This window comes from Ursus arctos, unplaced genomic scaffold (assembly GCF_023065955.2).
Source record: "Ursus arctos isolate Adak ecotype North America unplaced genomic scaffold, UrsArc2.0 scaffold_27, whole genome shotgun sequence".
Lineage (NCBI taxonomy): Eukaryota > Metazoa > Chordata > Mammalia > Carnivora > Ursidae > Ursus > Ursus arctos.
Window position 1 is genome coordinate 27,952,867 of NW_026622952.1, and position 13,613 is coordinate 27,966,479.

The 13,613-nt window shown below is 43.7% G+C and overlaps 1 protein-coding gene across 1 annotated transcript in view; it reads right to left on the bottom strand.

Moving 5' to 3' along the window:
• LOC113262222 (zinc finger protein 705A-like) overlaps positions 1–8,209 on the bottom strand; it is a 28,346-nt gene extending 20,137 nt beyond the window's left edge. Inside the window, exon 1 of the mRNA XM_048226265.2 lies at positions 7,987–8,209. The gene's annotated coding sequence lies outside the window, so the exon portion shown is untranslated. The remainder of the gene's footprint in view (positions 1–7,986) is intronic.
• Between the last annotated feature and the right edge of the window lie 5,404 nt (positions 8,210–13,613).

Here is a 13,613-nt window from a genome sequence, read left to right on the forward strand (position 1 = left end):
GTACACAAACTGGAAAGCAAAGGCACAGAGTACAAGCTTTAAATATGAAGGAAGTATAAACCAAAACAAACGTAGCCTTCAAATTAATACTATAATAGAAAAACCTTTCAAATCCAACCTCGCATATTTTTAACATTCCCCCCAGGAACAGCGCGGGTCCACAGCATGGGAGTTCTTGAAATTTGGACTTTTGAAACTCGGCCACGTGCCTGAGATAAAAAGGCTTGGACATGGGCAGGGTGAATGCAGGGTTCAGACGGAAACCAGGGTCACAAAAAGGGCAAGTGACTGCTCTTCTGTGAAGGTTCACTGAAGATGAAGGGGCCTGAAGTTTAGCTCCCAGGCTGAAGAGCAGGCCGCAGCCATCTTCATCCCGCCCATCGGTGCTGAAAGGGACACATTGCCTGGTACACAGGGACCTGCCCACCTGCATCCTGAAGAGGCATTTCCACTGAAACAAGACAGCCTGAGAATCAGCACACAGGCCCCTCCCCCAGAAGACCAGCACAAACAACTAGGTCCCACCAAGTTTATTGATCACAGAGTGCTGCAAAGCTTCAGCTCTAACGGAAATAGAATCGAGCTTCCTTTTTTACGTCTATTCTTTATTTTTTCATTTTCTTATATTTTCCAAGTCCTTTTATTTTTTATTAATTCCTATTTATATATTTATATACTTTATATATATATTTTTCATACTTTTCAGTTTTTTATTTTGGATTCTAGATTCTTTTAACAAGCAGAACAAAACACACCCAGGATCTAGTTCTTTTTTTCCTTGCTTTCTATTTTTTTTCCTGTTTTTTCTTTCTTTGTTTTTTGCTTTGTGTTTTTTTTTTCCCCTTCTTTTTTCTCTTTTTTCATTTTTTTTCCTGGATAAAATGACAATGACCCCAAAAGGAAGAACACGAGGTAACTCACAGCCAGGGATTTAATCAACATAGGTATAAGTAAGATGTCTGAACTAGAATTTAAAACAATGATTGTAAGGATACTAGCTGGGCTTGAAGGAAGCACAGAAGACAACAGAGAATCCCTTACTGCAGAGGCAAAAGAACTAAAATCTAGTCAGGCCGAAATTAAAAATGCTCTGACAGAGATGCAAACACAAATGCAGCCATAAAAATGAGGCTGGATGAACCAGAGGAGCAGTCAGTGATATAGAAGATAGAATTATGGAAAATAAGGCAGCTGAAAAGAAGAGGAAAAGAAAGGTAATGGACCATGAAGGCAGACTTAGGGAACTCAGTGACTTATTAAAACGTAGTAACATTTGTATTATAGGAGTCCCAGAAGACAAAAAGAGAGAGAAAGGGGCAGAAGGCTTATTTGAACAAATTATAGCTGAAAACTTCCCTATCTGGGGAAGGACACAGACATCAAAATCCAAGAAGCATAGAAAACTCCCATTAAATCCAAAGGCCAGCCACCGCCAAAGAATATCATAGTTAAATTCACAGAATACACAGGCAAGGAAAGAAGCCTGAAATCAGCAAGAGGCAAAAGGTCCTTAACCTACAAGGGAAAACAGATCAGGTTCACAGCTCTGTCCAGAGAACTGGCAGGCCAGAAAGGGGTGGAAGGATATATTCAACATACTGAATGGGAAAAATATGCAGCGAAGAATTCTTTTTTTTTCAATAATATTTATTATATTATGTTAGTCACCATACAGTACATCCCTAGTTTTTGATGTAAAGTTCCATGACTCATTACTTGCGTATAACACCCAGTGCACCATGCAATACATGCCCTCCTTAATACCCATCACCAGCCTATCCCATTCCCCCACCCCCCTCCCCTCTGAAGCCCTCAGTTTGTTTCCCGAAGAATTCTTTATCTAGCAAGGTTGTCATTCAGAATAGGAGAGATAAAGAGATTTCCAGACAGACAAAAATTGAAGAAGTCTGTGACCACTAACTCAGCCCTGCAAGAAATTTTAAGGGGGACTCTCTGAGTGCAGGAAAAATAGACCAAAAGCAACAAAGACTAGAAAGGACCACAGAACATCAACAGAAACACCAACTCTACAGGTCACACAATGGCTTGAAATTCACATTTCTCAATAACCATGCTGAATGTAAGTGGACTAAATGTGTCAATCAAAAGACACAGGATATCAGAATGGTTTAAAAAAGAAAAAGACTCATCTATATGCTGCCTCCAAGAGACTCATTTTAGACCCAATGACACCTGCAGATTGAAAGTGAGGGGGTGGAGAACACTTTATGATGCTAATGGACATCAAAAGAAAGCTGGGGTAGCAGTCCTTGTATCAGACAGATTAGATTTTAAACCAAAGACTGTAGTAAGGGATGAAGAGGGACACTATATCATACTTAAAGGGTCTATCCAACAAAAACATCTAATGATTATAAACATTTATGCTCCTAAGTTCAGAGCAGCCAGTTATATAAACCAACTAATAAAAAAATTAAAGAAACACACTGATAATAATACAATAATTGTAGGGGACTTTAACACCCCACTTATAGCAATGGACAGATCATCTAAGCAGAAGATCAACAAGGAACCAAGTGCTTTGAATGACACACTGGACCAGATGGACTTCACAGATATACAGAGCATTCCACCCTAAAGCAACAAAATACACATTCTTCTTGAGTGCACATGGAACATTCTCCAGAATAGATCACATACTGGGTCACAAATCAGGGCTCAACTGGTACCAAAAGATCAGGATTATTCCCTGCATATTTTCAGACTACAATGCTTTGAAAGTTGAACTCAATCACAAGAGGAAATTTGGAATATTCCTTGGAGGTTAAAGAACATCCTACTAAAGAATGAATGGGTCAACCAGGAAATTAAAGAAGAATTTAAAATATTCATGGAAACAATGAAAACACAACTGTTCAAAGGGAAGTAAATAGCAATACAAACCTTTCACAAGAAAGAAAAAAAGTCTCAAATACACAAGCTAACCTTACACCTAAAGGAACTGGAGAAAGAACAGCAAATAAAGCCTAAACCATACTGTACATGAGAATTAATAAAGATTATACCAGAAATCAGTGAAATAGAAATCAAAAGAACAGAACAGATCAACAAAACTAGGAGCTGGTTCTCTAAAAGAATTAATAAGATCAACAAACCCGTAGCTAGACTTATCAAAATAAAAGAGAAAGGACCCATGGAAGAGGAGAGATCATGACCAACACCAAAGAAATACAAACAATTATAAGAACATATTATGAGCAACTATATGCCAACAAATTAGGCAATCTGGAAGAAATGGATGCATTCCTAGAAACATATAAACTACCAAGAACTGAAGCAGGAAGAAACAGAAAAACTGAACAGACCCATAAGCAGCAAGGAAATTGAAGCAGTAAGCAAAAATCTCCCAAAAAGAGGCCAGAGGTCTTCCAGGGGAATTCTAACAAACATTTAAAGAAGTACTAATACCTATTCTTCTGAAGCTGTTTCAAAATATAGAAATGGAAGGAAAACTTCCAAACTCGTTCTATAAGGCCAGCAAAACCTTGATCCCAAAACCAGACAAAGACCCCACCAAAAAGGAGAATTACAGACCAATATCTCTGATGAACATGTATGCCAAAAATCTCACCAAGATATTAACCAGTAGGATCCAACAGTACGTTAAAAGGATTATTCACCACTACCAAGTGGGAATTATTCCTGTGCTGCAAGGGTGGTTCAACATTCACAAATCAATCAATGTGATCTACATTAATTAAAAAAAAAATGGATAAGAACCATATGATCCTCTCAATAGATGCAGAAAAGGCATTTGACAAAGTATAGCATCCTTTCTTGATTAGAACTCTCCACAGTGTAGAGATAGAGGGAACATACCTCCTCAGTATCATAAAAGCCATACATGAAAAGCCCACAGGAATATCATTCTCAATGGGAGAAAAACTGGGAGCTTTTCCCCCAAGGTCAAGAACACCACTCTCCCCACTGTTATTCAACATTGTATTAGAAGTCCTAGCCTCAGCAATCAGACAACAAAAAGAAATAAAAGGCATTCAAATTGCCAAAGAAGGCAAACTCTCACTCTTCGCAGATGACATGACACTTTATGTAGAAAACCCAAAAGACTCCACCCCAAAAATGCCAGAACTCACACAGGAATTCAGCAACATGGCAGGCTATAAAATCAATGCACAGGAATCAGTTCCATTTCTATGCACCAATAATGAGACAGAAGAAAGAGAAATTAAGAAATCAGTTCCATTTACAAGAGCACCAAAAACCATAAGATAACTAGGAATAAACCTAATCAAAGAGGCAAAGGATCCGTACTCTAAAAACTACAGAACACTTATGAAAGAAATTGAGGAAGACACAAAGAAATGGAAAAACATTCCAGGCTCATGGGTTGGAAGAACAAATATTGCTAAAATGCCTACGCTACCCAGAGCAATCTACACATTCAGTGCCATCCCTATCAAAATACCATCAACATTTCTCACAGACCTGGAACAAATAATCCTAAAATTTGTATGGAACCAGAAAAGACTCCGAATAGCTAGAGGAATGTTGAAAAAGAAAACCAGAGCTCGTGGCATCACAATGCCTGACTTCAAGCTCTATTACAAAGCTGTAATCATCAAGACAGTATGGTACTGCACAAAAACAGACACATAGATCAATGGAACAGAATAGAGAACCCAGAGGTGGATCCTCAACCCTATGGTCGATTAATCTTCGACAAAGCTGGAAAGAATATCCAATGGAAAAAAGACAGTCTCTTTAACAAACAGTGTCGAAAAAATTGGACAGCCACACGTAGAAGAATGAAACTGGACCATTTTCTTACACCATACACAAAGATAAACTCAAAATGGATGAAAGACCTAACGGTGAGATAGGAATCCATCAAAATCCTAGAGAACAACACAGGCAGAAGCCTCCTCAACCTTGGCCACAGCAACTTCTTGCTAGACACGTCTCCAAAGGCAAGGGAAACAAAGGTGAAAATAAACTATTGGGATTTCATCAGAATAAAAAGCTTCTGCAGAGTGAGAAAACAATCAACAAAACTAAAAGGTGGCCTATGACTGGGAGAAGATATTTGGAAAGAACATATCAGATAAAGGGTTAGTATCCAAAATCTACAAAGACCTTATCAAACTTAACCAAAAAACAAACAACTGAGTTAAGAAATGGGAAGACGACGTGAATAGACACTTTTCCAAAGAAGACACCCAGATGGCCAACAGACACATGAAAAGATGCTCAACATCACTCATCATCAGGAAAATACAAATCAAAACCACAATGAGATACCACCTCATACCTGTCAGAATGGCTAAAATTAACAAGACAAGAAACAACAGGCATTGTCGAGGATGGCAAAAGGGGAAGCCTCTTGCACTGTTGGTGGGAATGCCAACTGGTACTGCTATGGTGGAAAACACCATGGAAGTTCCTCAAAAGTTAAAAACAGAACTACCCAACCATCCAGCAATTGCAGTACTACATATTACCCAAAGGATACAAAAATACAGATTCGAAGGGGATATGCACCCCAATATTTATAGCAGCAATACCCACAATAGCCAAACTGTGGAAGGGGCACCTGCCGGGATCGCTCAGTCGGTTAAGCATCTGACTCTTGATTTCGGCTCAGGTCATGATCTCCGGGTCATGAGTTCAAGCCCCACATGAAGCTCTGCAGTCAGAGTGGAGTCTGCTTGAGATTCTCTCTCCCTGTCCCTATGCCCCCCACTCTGCAACCGGAGTGGGCGTGTGCTCTCTCAAATCAATCAATCTTTTTTAAAAGAAGAAAAAATGTATAAACTTTAAGTATACTTATTAGAGAGGGCCTGAAAATGAATGAACCAATTGTTCAACTTTAAAAACTAAGAGAAAGTAAGAGGAAGCAAGAGTAAACTGACATTTCAAATTTTACAAAGAAGATAATTAGTAAAAGTTAAAAGAAAGATTAAAGAATGAAACAAGGAACCACTGTTTGACAGAAATGAGTTAAATAGTTTTGAAAGTCAAATCAAGAAATTAAAAAGGACACATGAAAAGTTTCTTCCTCTGGCAAGATCAGTCTTGAGAAGTCTCGCCTGAGTGTGGAGAGACTTTTAGGGCTTCCAGTCAACATAACACTTCACTGTTCTGCAACCACGCACAAGAAGGAATTCACTATGTGGCAAACTGTCCTCTGCTGTTCACTGAAACAGTGGGGATTCAGGAGCATTAAACGCCCACATGAAGATCAACAGATGGGTTTTTCTGCCTGTTTCTTCAGAACACTCTCCTATCCTAGTGAAGCCCACACATTGTGGCAGCAGTGGATATATGCACTGGACTGACCTTCCCTTGAAGACACAGACCCTAGTCTCTGCTAGTATCTGCTGAACACAGGGTCAGAGCAGACACTTCCATTTCTCCTGCTCCTGAGCCTCTCAGTCTCTCTCCCATTCCTGGATCCCTAAGCCCCAAACAGCACTCTTACTCCCTCTCCAGGCTCCCTTCACACAAAGAGCTTCTGCCTCCCTCCTCTGTGGAGAGATACTTTTGTTCTATGCTTGGTTTAAAAAGTCTGGACCCTTTCCTGTCAAGCTATCTTGTGACTCCCTGCATGTGTATTGAGGCAGGTGAAAAGGTCAGTAGGAGAAGCCAGGAGAGAGGAACAGCATTGTCCTCACAGGAATGACGTGGCCTGGATGGGATAGTGTGGCAGGGTTTGCCCTTCACCCCCCACCCCAGATCATATATCTCATACTCAAGAGCTGCTTCTCTGTCATGGTTTTACTCACAATCTTGAATATCTAATTCCTCTTTCCCAGAACATCCTATTAAACTATTAAAAAAAATGAAATTAAGAAGACCTAATTAGTAGCACTGGAAAACATGAAAGAAGGTCAGCAACGGAAACAGCTGAGTGATTTATTCAATTATGAACAGATGGGCTCTCTTTCAACAAAGTTCCCCAACTTTTCAGCTCATCCTTGATCATTTACAGAGACGGGGCAAAGGGAACATAAACATACTTAACTGGGAACTAGTTCACAGCCCACTAGGGTAAAAGATCACCTAAGGGGAGAAAGAAGATGTGGAATATTAGACTAACTAGTAAACTAAAGTTTGATTGTTAATATAAAAAATTACCAATATCCTTACCAAGACCACATTGGAATACTATATAATTATTTACTAAGCACCAAAGAATATTTTCAATATAACAGACTGTAAAACCACTGAGACCTCATCATCTCAATCTGACACAGTACATTTAAAAGGGAACAGAAGTGGAAAATTAAAAGCAAAACTCTACTGAATTTGGGATCTTCCGTTCTTTAGCTCCCCACCCCCCCCCCCCCGTCGCTACTGTTGCTCGACGCCCCCGCCCCCATTCTGTACTTTTCCATCTCTCTGCTCATCTTTTATCGTTATCTTCTTTTGTAACACTGCTTCTAGCCCGGGTCACGCTCTCTTACTCTTATTTGGTCTAAGCCCTTCGGACCCACTTCCCTATCCTTAATTTTACCCCCGCTTTTTCTCGTCTCTCTCCTTGGCTCTTGTTTCCCTGGTCCTCCCCTGGCCTCTCTCTTTCCCCTTAGCCCCCTGCCCCACTTCCACATTCACAGGAACAGAGTGAAGATGCGCCTGCCCAGGGAAAGCACACTTTGTGGTGGCACAGCCAGTGGGAGGGGATGGGACAGAACAAGGGGTGTCAGAGGACAGGGGCAGGTGAGCGTCCCAGCACGGGGCCTCCCTGAGGAGGTGACTGTGGAGGGGCCCGAGGAGCAGCCGGGCCGGCCCCGGAACGACGCGAGGAGGGGGAGGAGAACTCAGGATGGGCTCTTTAGGATTCGGTGTCAGGAGGGCGAAGCGTCCTGGTACCGCTCCCTCGGTGCCGCGAAGGGCGAGAACCCACCTCTCGAGTGGGGACTTGACACGCGCGGGGTTCGGAGGGGAGACGGTAAAAAGAAGAGAGGCAGAAAAGCTGGGGCGGAGACGGCCTGGGAGCCAGCCTACCGGAAACAGACGCGGATCCAGAACAGCAGCACAGCGTCTCGCGACCGGGTGGGGCTCCCCGCGGGCGCGGCTGGCGGAGGTGGGGGCTGTAAGGTTCGCGACGCCCCGGACTCCAGGTGGGAAGGACGCAACGCTGGGGGCATCAACGTGCGAGCTGTAACTGGAAACGCTGAAACTCACTCCAGCGAAGACGCCCTTCCATCCGGGAAATCTGCTTCCGGGTGGGCCGGAAACGGCGACTCGGGTGGGGCGGGGCCTGGAAGGAGGGATTTCTGCGAGGCGTGCGCGCTCCTCCGTCCCGCCCCCAGGGCGTTTCCGGTCTACTAGTACTTCCGCCCACGGAGCTTGGGTCCGCCCTTTTGCTTCCCGGTGGATGTGTAGGGTGTTCTGTGGGATCGGGCTCCCCCACCCTGCTTCAAGTTAGTGATTCAGGTACTCTAAAGTTAAAGCTTAGCGTTGGTGCCAGCAATATGGAATGCGGAGCTATTTGCTTCTCAACAATTTGAGAACGGCTTAAATAAAAAACGCTTTGTGTGTGCGTGTCTGTGGGTCCCGCGGGCTCGGAGGGGCGGCCCTTGTGCGGGGACCTCTGTGCGGAGATGCAGGCGGTGTGCGGGGCAGGGACGTCTGCAGCTCCACCTGTTAAATGTTAGTTTCTTTTTCGGTGGAACGAGTGTGAACGCCGAACTCGCCTGTGCGAATTGTTTGCACCGTGACAACCGCGGAAGGTACCTTCCATTTGTCATCTCTGTTCGCGGGACGGCAGAAGGACTTCGCGGGCCCAGGATTGGGCAGTGAGGATGGACAGCCGAGACACTGGTGTGACTGCACACATCTGGAGAAGATTTAATAAGTTCAAATACCTTTGAGTCAAATGTGCATGACATCCAGCAAGTTGCTTGAGTTACTACATTTCACAGTTTTTCTTTATCGTTATTCCGGAGTTACCCGAAAGAGCATTTTTAATTTTGAAAAATCAGATGTTAATCTGTGTTTTTTCTATTTCTAAATGTCTTGTGTCAAGTGTGGACAAGTATTAGTTTTTCATTATTTCTGTATACATTTGATTGAAATGTCTGTTCTCTTATAAGAACATTAAAAAGCACAGTAAAACTGGATTTCCAGATTTCAGTTGCCTCATTTATACCCTTAATAAATATTGTGAAATGTGTGAGTGAAAAATCTCCTTTTCTATCTCCTTTGTAAATTCTGAAGTTCACACTAGAGGGAATCTGGCAAAACTAAATCCCAACTATTCTTGCTGCAGAAATTTCTCAAGATAATTCCCAAAGAAGAACTCTTATGGTTTTCCCAAAACCTAACACAAATTTCTCCAACTTTTATATTTTTTAAAAATATTAAATGTCTGGACTCATGGATTTAAGTTCTGGAAGGATAATATTCTCTTAGGCAGGGGAACAGTAAACACTGGGGTTCATATGGAGGGAGTCAGGGCAGCCCTGCCCACAGCGCCTCCAGGCCTCCAGGGCAGAGATCACTTCACCTGAGCTCACCTCACTGGTCTCAGATCTGTGGGGAACTGGACACAGATTAAGAAGGGCTGTATATGATTTGGGGTCAAGGAATCCAGCTACCTGAACCTCTCCCGCATTCAGTCTTCATCCCCCTCTCTACATAGAAGTCAAGTGATAAGAGTTCTGCCAGTGTAAACCATCCAGCCTCCAACCCACCTTGTCCATCAAGTCTTCTGTGTTCTGTTTTATACATAGAACGCTTTGAGAGGCTGGAAGTTGATTGAAGTGATACAAGGGTGCACATAGGATATGCATCGTTTGGAAGTTCCCTATGAAAAGCTAAGCTCATAAGATGGTGTCTTAGTAGACTAAGGTCTGCCCACATCTCTGAATCTCTATTTCCCTGGCTGAGAATTAGGTACCATGAAAGCTGAGGAGTGAAAAGCAAGAGTGCATTGAAGTATAATTACTTCTATGTTTTCATTATATTATTATTACAATGAAAAAATATTTTTCAGGCTTCCTTAGAAAAATGCCTTCACTAAAGAACGAGTTCCCTTTTGAGGAGTTGACACAGCCCTACATAATCATGACTGTAGGATGGCACTTTGAAGAGGGTCACTCTGAAGGCCTGATGAGTACGTGGCCCCTCTAGAGTGGAATGCGTGGGTGTAAGAGAACCTGTGTCCACATCATCCCTGGGATGATGATGCCCTCCCTCCTTGGGGCGTCTCTGGTTCTAGTACATGTGACCATCAAGTGCCCTGAATATCCTGACATCTGAGGGAGCCTCCGGCTGAGAGCAGAGTTGTGCTGTGAGTCAAACTAGGGAGCTGTTGAGGAATGAAGCAGTTTCTCAGTTGGGTGTAGGAGGGTAGAATGAAGGAGCTTGAGCTTGGAGATTCTGATTCCCCTACATGGGGTCTTGACCATGTGAGGGGGTATAAAGTGTGACGTTTGTGAATATGGTGTCCCTTGGTATTAAGACATTTGTTTGCCTTTTGTCCTGAGATCCTGCTGAGATCTTTGGAATGCTCAGACACCATTTGTCTCATTCTTTTCATGACGAAAATACGTTCATGTGTGGATGTGTATGTTAATACTCTAATCATGTCATGTGGAAAGTGAAGAAAGCACAATAACCCAGAGGTAGAAAGTGGGCGATGAGGAACACAAACAATGAATGAGTTTGTGATGAAAATTCACTGTCCAGCCATGTTCCAGGCCAGTCCCTCCGAATGGTCTTCCTGAGATGGGACAGTGAACAGCGGAGCTCCAGGTTCATGACAGCTCCTTCATTCCAGCCTTCTGAGGAGCCACCCCCTCCTGGTCAGAGTGCTTACGTCTTAGGGTGCTCTCAGGAGTGCTGGGCTCTAAGCTGATGCAGATAATTCTGAGCAAGCTCCTGGCTGCAAGTTCACCCTCTTCAGCCTTTTCAGGAGGACAAGAGCAGTTCCTACGTCCATGAATATATTTGGAAAAGTTTCGTGGTTCTGGAGGGCCAAAGATGCTCTCCCTGGGTCATCATGGCCAGCACAGTATGTTCCTGGTCCCTTGGGATGCCCCTGACAGCTCAAGCGCCAGGAGGGATGGTGGGTGTGTATGTCAGAGGGGAGCCCTCAGTAATCATCTTTGCTATTCATTTAATGAAAGGTGGCAGGTAGCTTTTTTTGTTAGTGGCAATTGGGACAACTTTATAAGATATTAATACTATGTAGCTTAGAACACAGGAAAAAATATTCCTGACTCATTTACATCTCCATAAAAACCTCCATTATTAATTTGTTGGATACACCATTTACCTACACTCTAACCACAAAAGTATGAATTCAAATACCGTCTTCATATAGAACACAAACACATACTCCCTCCTTTCTGAATGCATATAAAACAAACTTGTCTCCAAATGCGAAATCCCTAATCTGACCAAGGACAAGCAATGTGCACATATGCCTGCAGTCCCAGATGCACATACTCATTCCATATACCCTCAGGTGAACCACAAAATGTGTAACAAACACGCCAAAAGCGGTGTAGATGGCCCAGCCCATTGCTCCTTAAGAACACACCGCTGAACGCCAAAGATTGAACTTACACTGACACACTCAATACCAGTAGAAAACGTGAAAACAAAACCCCCTACCTACCCCCCGTATCACGCAAACACATTCCACATTCAATTCTTCTAAGTCACTGAACATGGGTCCCCTATTACAGAAACAGAAACATCCCATGCCCAGCATCAGCTGACTTTCCAAACACCGCACCTGGCAAGTCCTCAGACCCAGGAATAGACACAATCCTCTCCAGAAATCTTGCAGTGGAGACCTACACCCCAAAGCCCAGTAGACACAAATGCACACTGAGTGTAATGTTCCTTGAACACATGCAGAGGGACAGTCCCCCCACCTGCCTAGACCACTCCATGTCACAAAATACTTCCTACATATGAGTCCACCCTGGAATGTTGTCTCCACTACCTACCGGCACCAGTGTGCACAAAGACAAACCTTCTGCCCTCATTTCTTCATCCATTAGTGATTGTGTGTGTGTGTGTGTGTGTATGCTTGTGTGTCAACACTTGTTGACTGGGATATGCCAAGAGACTTCTTACCCTTCTTGTTATTCCTCTTGCTACCCCTGGCACTCTCCCAGACATGGCACTTTGCCAACGTGCATTGCCACCTGAGCAGGGATATCCCCGGCTGAATGAGCAGGTGGTTTTCCCAGTCTGCATTTTGACTAGTGAATCATGATAGCATTGGAAGGCAGAGGGAATTCCTGAGGTTGGATTTCGGCTTTGGCCAGTATTGTTCTGGAGGAATTTCCACTGGTCTAAGGCATATTCATTTGGTTTCTGGTTTCTGCCATGTGTTCCTCCATCCCAAGAACTTCGATGTAGGGGTCCCTTTCAGGCAATGGAACTGTTCCTTTCTCTCTGCACTGGCAGCAGAGTTCTTCACCCTTTTCCAGAGACTCCGCAATTTTTTCTAAGTTCATTTTTGAGCTCTAGGAACCACCACTATACACATTTGCATTGTAGGACTGCGTGAACCTCTGGAAATCTTCTAAGTAGATTGTGTAAGGCTGGAGCTTGACTACAAGTCCCGGAGAGGGCTATCTGGCAGTCTGAGCAAATGTGGAATCTTCTAAGTCCTCTCTGGAAGCCCCAGAACCACAAGTTTTGCCCTGTGCTAGTGGGGAAGTACCAAGGATGATGCCCTCCGATAGGCTTTGGTGAAATCACGGTACAGAGACACTGCTAACATAATGGGACTCGGGAAAACTAGATGGCAGAAGGGGAGACAGGAGGTGAGATCTGAGGTAGAGCTGGGGGTTCACTGCCCCATGTGGGTGGAGCTTCTGAGACCCGGAGGAGGCGGTGTGGTTCTGGTCACTCCTTCTTGGTTGGGAGCCCTGCCCCACCATCCATGTGGCAGAATGACAGAAAGCTTCTGAGTGGCCTGTGGTTGGCAGGACCTGGACCAGGATCCCTGATCAATGCTCGGTAGCGATGTGGTCCAGAGCTGGTGCATGGGGCGCCACTTTCACCCATGGCCTCATGTGGCTTGTTTCCTTTTCCTGCGACCACCCTTCTTTGCCATCACAGACAGCATTTCATGGTGCAGTCTTAGGACTCTGTCTCCAAACTATACCATGAGGCCCTATATCAGTATATTGTCATTTACTCAAAGAAATCCATTCTCAATCTCCAACTCTTTACTTAAATATTATCTTCATTAAAATGATTACTATCTGTGTCATCATGATTATCATTGTGACTGTTACTGTTGTGATTCACCGTTTATTATTACAGTTCTTGTCATGGATCTTTCGTGTGATTGTTGTTATACAATGGGGTCTAAAGTTTCTCAGTTCGTGAAGGCTGTCCAGTCTACTGAAGATGTTACGAAGGGAACCCGAAGACATACATAACCCAGGACCTCCAGGCTCCCGCTGCACTGCCTGATGCTAGTCCGAAGGATGGGCCCTCTGAAGTATTCCAAGTTCCCTCTGGATGCAAGGACCTGCCCATACCAGCAGGGGAGACTTGGAAAGGACATTCTGGTCTTGTCTTAGGCTCTGGAAAATCTTAGACACATCCTCCACATGCCAGCCATCTATATGCAGCCTTCCTTGAGCCAACTGGGC